Genomic DNA, 6,460 nt, shown 5'->3' with positions numbered 1-6,460 from the left:
TTTTTTTTTTTTTTTTTTTTTTTTTTTTTTTTTTTTTTTTTTTTTTTTTTTTTTTTTTTTTTTTTTTTTTTTTTTTTTTTTTTTTTTTTTTTTTTTTTTTTTTTTTTTTTTTTTTTTTTTTTTTTTTTTTTTTTTTTTTTTTTTTTTTTTTTTTTTTTTTTTTTTTTTTTTTTTTTTTTTTTTTTTTTTTTTTTTTTTTTTTTTTTTTTTTTTTTTTTTTTTTTTTTTTTTTTTTTTTTTTTTTTTTTTTTTTTTTTTTTTTTTTTTTTTTTTTTTTTTTTTTTTTTTTTTTTTTTTTTTTTTTTTTTTTTTTTTTTTTTTTTTTTTTTTTTTTTTTTTTTTTTTTTTTTTTTTTTTTTTTTTTTTTTTTTTTTTTTTTTTTTTTTTTTTTTTTTTTTTTTTTTTTTTTTTTTTTTTTTTTTTTTTTTTTTTTTTTTTTTTTTTTTTTTTTTTTTTTTTTTTTTTTTTTTTTTTTTTTTTTTTTTTTTTTTTTTTTTTTTTTTTTTTTTTTTTTTTTTTTTTTTTTTTTTTTTTTTTTTTTTTTTTTTTTTTTTTTTTTTTTTTTTTTTTTTTTTTTTTTTTTTTTTTTTTTTTTTTTTTTTTTTTTTTTTTTTTTTTTTTTTTTTTTTTTTTTTTTTTTTTTTTTTTTTTTTTTTTTTTTTTTTTTTTTTTTTTTTTTTTTTTTTTTTTTTTTTTTTTTTTTTTTTTTTTTTTTTTTTTTTTTTTTTTTTTTTTTTTTTTTTTTTTTTTTTTTTTTTTTTTTTTTTTTTTTTTTTTTTTTTTTTTTTTTTTTTTTTTTTTTTTTTTTTTTTTTTTTTTTTTTTTTTTTTTTTTTTTTTTTTTTTTTTTTTTTTTTTTTTTTTTTTTTTTTTTTTTTTTTTTTTTTTTTTTTTTTTTTTTTTTTTTTTTTTTTTTTTTTTTTTTTTTTTTTTTTTTTTTTTTTTTTTTTTTTTTTTTTTTTTTTTTTTTTTTTTTTTTTTTTTTTTTTTTTTTTTTTTTTTTTTTTTTTTTTTTTTTTTTTTTTTTTTTTTTTTTTTTTTTTTTTTTTTTTTTTTTTTTTTTTTTTTTTTTTTTTTTTTTTTTTTTTTTTTTTTTTTTTTTTTTTTTTTTTTTTTTTTTTTTTTTTTTTTTTTTTTTTTTTTTTTTTTTTTTTTTTTTTTTTTTTTTTTTTTTTTTTTTTTTTTTTTTTTTTTTTTTTTTTTTTTTTTTTTTTTTTTTTTTTTTTTTTTTTTTTTTTTTTTTTTTTTTTTTTTTTTTTTTTTTTTTTTTTTTTTTTTTTTTTTTTTTTTTTTTTTTTTTTTTTTTTTTTTTTTTTTTTTTTTTTTTTTTTTTTTTTTTTTTTTTTTTTTTTTTTTTTTTTTTTTTTTTTTTTTTTTTTTTTTTTTTTTTTTTTTTTTTTTTTTTTAATTTTTTTTTAGCCTGTGCTTGATTGACCCTTGTGTTTGTGACACAATATTGCACGCATGCCGCGATGAGACGAATCCATGATACCAGAAAATGGAAAGGGGAAATGAGAATGCTACATTTGGCGCCCAACAATGGTTGATAAAACCCTCATCAACTACATGTAATACTGATTTTTTTTTTTTTACTTTACAATTTCTTTATTTTTTTTTTTTTACTTTACAATTTCTTTCAATTTACAGTCAAAAAATTTCAAAATCAAAGTTCAGGTCAGTATCTATCTATCTATCTATCTATCTATCTATCTATCTATCCTAATCTAGTATATATCTATCTATCTACTGCCTGTCTGTCTGTCAAGTGTTCCATATAATTATCTATCTATCTATCTGTCCGTCCGTCCGTCCGTCGTAGTCGAAAACGAGGGCGGGCGGCGCCGTCCGTCCGTCACTTCTGTATCATGTCTGTCCTTTCTGGTGTTACAGATAATTATCATCTATCTATCTATCTATCTATCTAGCTCTCTATCTAATCTATGCTAATCTATCTATCTATCTATCTATCTGTCTGGTCTATCCCGTCTATCTGTCTAATCTATCTACTATCCGTCTACTCCTATTCTATCGATCTATCTATCTATCTATCTATCTGTCTACTATCGATCTGTCTGCTGTCTATCCTATCGGCCTGTCTGTTCTGGTCTGTCTGTCGGTATGTCTGTCTGTTGACTTTCTATCTATCTAGTCCGATCTATCTGTCCCTTCTATCTATGTCTTTCTGTCTATCTATCTATCTATCTATCTGTCTGTCCTATCTATCTATCTATCTACGTATCTATCTGTCTGTCTGTCTGCTCTGCTGTCTTCTAATCTATCTGCTTGTTTTGTCTGGCCTGGTTATCTATCTATCTATCTATCTAATAATCATCTATCTATCTATCTATCTATCTATCTATCTATCTATCTATCTATCTACTCGATCTATCTGCTCTGTCCTGTCTGTCTGTCTGGTCGGTGTCTACCCTATCTTATCTAATGCTATCTACTATCCTATCTATCTATCTGTCTGTCCTGTCTGGTCTGTTGTCTGTCTGTTCTGTCTGTCTGTCTGTCCTGTCCTGTTCCTGGCTGTCTGTCTTCCGTTCCGTCTATACCATCCCGTCCATCATGTCATATCTATCTGTCTTGCTGGTCCATCCAATCCATCCGTCTGTATCTTTGTCCATCTGGGTCTGGTGTTCCTACCATTCCATCCATCCTCTATCTATCTGTATTATCTATCTATTCGTCTCCATCTGTCATGGTGTCTCCAATTGAATTATGCTAGCTCTATCTGTCGCCCAATGACCTGGGGTTCTGTGTAACTTTTTTAATGGTCTGTTTCTGGCCAGTTCCCATATGGGGTTAAATCGCATCTATTTCTTAATCTAAATCGAACTTACCTATCCTATCTAAAATTGAGTCCTGAATGTATCTTATGATCTATACTGGTATAGTGATTCTGAGAGTGTTTGGTTAAACGTGACGTGTGCGTGTCTGGTAAAATGCGGGTCTGGTTGGCCCATCTATATGCTGAGTATAAATATAAATAAACCCGCTTAGCTAGCTATCTATCTAATCTATGCATATTATATCTATCTTATCGAAATCTTAAGTCTAATCTATCTATCTATTTTCTATCTGTCTGTCTGTCTGTCTGTTCTGTCCTGTCTGTCTGTCTGTTGTCTGTCTGTCCTTTATGTCTATCTATCTATCTATCTATCTAGCCATCTATTCTATCTATCTATCTATGGTATGCTCCTCTATCTATCTGTCTTTCTGTCTGTCTTAATCTATTTTATCTATCTAAATGATCTATCGCTATCTATCTATGCCATCCTGTCTATCTAATCTAATCTATCTTCCTATCTGGGAGATTTCTATCATCTTTTATCTATCTATCTATCTATCTTATCTATCTATCTATCTATCTATCTATCTGATCCTCATCTGTCTGTCTGTCCTAGTCTGTCTGTCTGCTATCCATGCAATCATCTATCATCTCTCCTCCTCGCATCCGTCCATCCATCTATCTAATCTCTAGCTAATCTATCTAATCTGTCGATCTGTCTGTGTATGTATCTGTCTGGTCTGTATCTGTCTACTAGCTAAATTGGTCTCTCAATCCACATCCTTCTATCCATTCCATCCCTCTTCCTTTCTTCTTTCACTGTCTGTCTGTCCCTGTCTGTCTCTGTCTATCTGTCTGTCTGTTGTCCTGTCTGATCCTATTATCGATCTACATCTGTCTATCTATCTCTGTCTGTTCTGGTTCTAATCTGTCTGTCTGTCTATCCATCGGGATCCATGCCAGGCCATCCAGCATCCATCTCATCCTCCATCCATTCCATCTATCCATCTATCTATTTCTAGCTATCTATCTATCTATCTATCTATCTATCTATCTATCTTCGATCTAGCTGCGGTGCGCGCAAGCGTGGTGATCTGCGGGATGGGGCTCATGCGTTTTTGCGCGGCGTGTGTAGCTGTCGTGGGCCAGTGGTGTGGCGGCAGTGTCGAATGGCAAAGACGTGCACCCACCTGGGCGAACAGTTTGAGGGTTCCTGCTTTACACTGATTACCCTATCAAACAACCTACCAACCAATAATAAAAATTCTGAAAAAATCTACATATCTATACATTTAAAATGCTGAATACATCGGTCTATCTATTGCTGAGTATTAATATAATAAACACGCTTATCTATCTATCTATCTATCTATCTATCTATCTATCTATCTATCTATATATCTATCTATCTATCTATCTATCTATCTATCTATCTGTCTGTCTATCTGTCTGTCTCTGTCTGTCTGTCTTTCTATCATTCTGTCATCTGTCTGTCTAGTCTATCTGTATGTCTAATCTATCTATCTATCTATCTATCTAGCTATCTATCGTCTATCTCATCTGTCTGGGGGTCTTCTAGTGATCATCTCTGTCTGTCTATCTATCGATCTATCTATCTATCTATCATCTATCTATCTATCTATCTGTCTGTCTGTCTGTCTGTCCCTGTCTGTCTGTCTGTCGATCCATCTATCGGTCTATCTATCTATCTAGCTGTCTGTCTATCTATCTCTATCTATATTTATCTGTTATCTATATTATTAATATCTATCTATCTATCTATCTATCTATGCATTTATGGCCCGAGTTATACATTATTTATTTATGCATTTACCTATTTATTTATCTGTTATCTATATTATTAACTGACTGATTGATCAGTTCATTCATTTTTTAATGAATTGTTTTATGTAGTATTTATTTATGCTGATTTATGATTTTATTTTATTAATTTACCAATTCATTTATGCATTGTTTTTTTGCATTGGTTATTTATTTCTGCATTCATGCATGGACATCATGTATTTATTTATGCATTTGTTTGTTTGTGTTTTTTTAATGCATGTGTTAAAAGTGGATTCATTGGTTGGTTGGTGAATGTCCATATTGAGCAGAGCTGGCAATCTACAGACTCAAATATCAATGCACTGACATCTTGTTTGAATCTTTTTAGCAGCAATTTACTCTTGATCACGGAAGTGGTCGGATGAAGAAACAGATTACGTTTAGACATCACGGCAAGCAGAGCAGGTTTAGGGACAGTGATTTTCTTCTCTCGTCCTCCAGGTAAACAATGTCTCGCCAGATTTCTGGATTATCACACACAGATGTCTTATGGTTTATAATAGTTGTAGAAAGCATGCAGATCCAGAACGGTTCTATAAATGCACATCCTATAAAATGATTTTTATAGTGGCATATATAAAAGAAAAGGCTCTTTTCTTCTGTTTCAGGATTTCACCAGAAGGCATGAGGTCTCCCATAATGAGAAAGGTTTCAGCAGAGTGAGTGTCCTGCATATGATGTATGAATATAATCATGCATACAGTCATTTTGTATCTTCATTCATGTGACATTCTCTGGACCTTCTGAACTTGTTCTTTTCTACCAGGGAGGAAGAATTAATGTACCTGGAGTTCATTACAGGCGTAGCGAATGAGATCTTAATGCAAGGCCTTTACTCCTGACAGGTGTGTGAGAACTTTTATTTTGTAGGAAGAGAAGTTGCAATACACTTTTGGTTCGTTTGACTTATCTAATGAAGTATCTGTCTGTTCAGGGTACTGAAAGAGAGTATTTGAGCGTCACATTGATATGAACAGACATCGATTAGGCGAGGGTGAGCATTTCATTAATCTGATGCTTTCATACAATGTGATTTAATTGAGGGGAAAAACAAACAGTTCTTCATTCTCTTATTTTTATGCTCGCGCTTGTGTAACATGGGATATTTGTGCTTACACTCAATATTAGATTTGTTAAGTTGTGTAATTTTTGGATGTACAGTTGTTTTTAAAATAATCGTATTTTAGTGCATTTGATTTATTTATGTTTTGTTTTAAAGGAAATATTTTTTATTGAGCAAGGATGCATTAAATTGATCAAGAGTGCCAGTAAAGACATTTATAATGTTACAAAAGATTTCTATTTGAAATAAATGCTGTACTTTTTGAACTTTCTATTCATCTGTGAATCCTGAAAAATAAGATATATCACAGTTTACACAAAAATATCGTGCAGCACAACTGTTTTCAAGCATTGATAATAATCAGAGATGTTTCTTGAGCAGCAAATCATCATATTAGAATGATTTCTGAAGATCATATGACACTGAAGACTGGAGTAATGATAGCTGAAAATACAGCTGCACATCACAGAAAATAAATTACAGTTTAATATATATTCACATAGAAAACAGATGAAAACATAAAAAAAAATCTTAAAAATTTTTAAACTGCTATTTTTTAAAATACAAAAATCATTTAAAAAAAAATGATATTTCTTTCAGGAACATCTGAATGTCACGTTTAACCATTTTTTAAATTTAATTTACCTGTATTTTTTTTTTTTAACATTTTTTTGCAAGCAACAGACAAATCATAACATTTCATTATATGGCACTCAGTTCCAAGCATCCTTTGAGCATGTGACTTATCCCTCCGTGTAT

The 6,460-nt window shown here is 28.2% G+C and overlaps 1 long non-coding RNA gene across 1 annotated transcript; it reads left to right on the top strand.

Moving 5' to 3' along the window:
- Window positions 1-5,015: 5,015 nt before the first annotated feature.
- LOC122140267 lies at window positions 5,016-5,473 on the top strand. The gene is made up of 3 exons (XR_006156940.1): window positions 5,016-5,079; window positions 5,247-5,297; window positions 5,405-5,473. It is a non-coding gene; the product is annotated as an uncharacterized LOC122140267 (long non-coding RNA).
- The last annotated feature ends 987 nt before the right edge of the window (window positions 5,474-6,460 follow it).

This window comes from Cyprinus carpio, chromosome B17 (assembly GCF_018340385.1).
Source record: "Cyprinus carpio isolate SPL01 chromosome B17, ASM1834038v1, whole genome shotgun sequence".
Lineage (NCBI taxonomy): Eukaryota > Metazoa > Chordata > Actinopteri > Cypriniformes > Cyprinidae > Cyprinus > Cyprinus carpio.
Note: the sequence above shows the minus strand (reverse complement) of the source record. Positions and strands in the feature narration are given on the sequence as shown.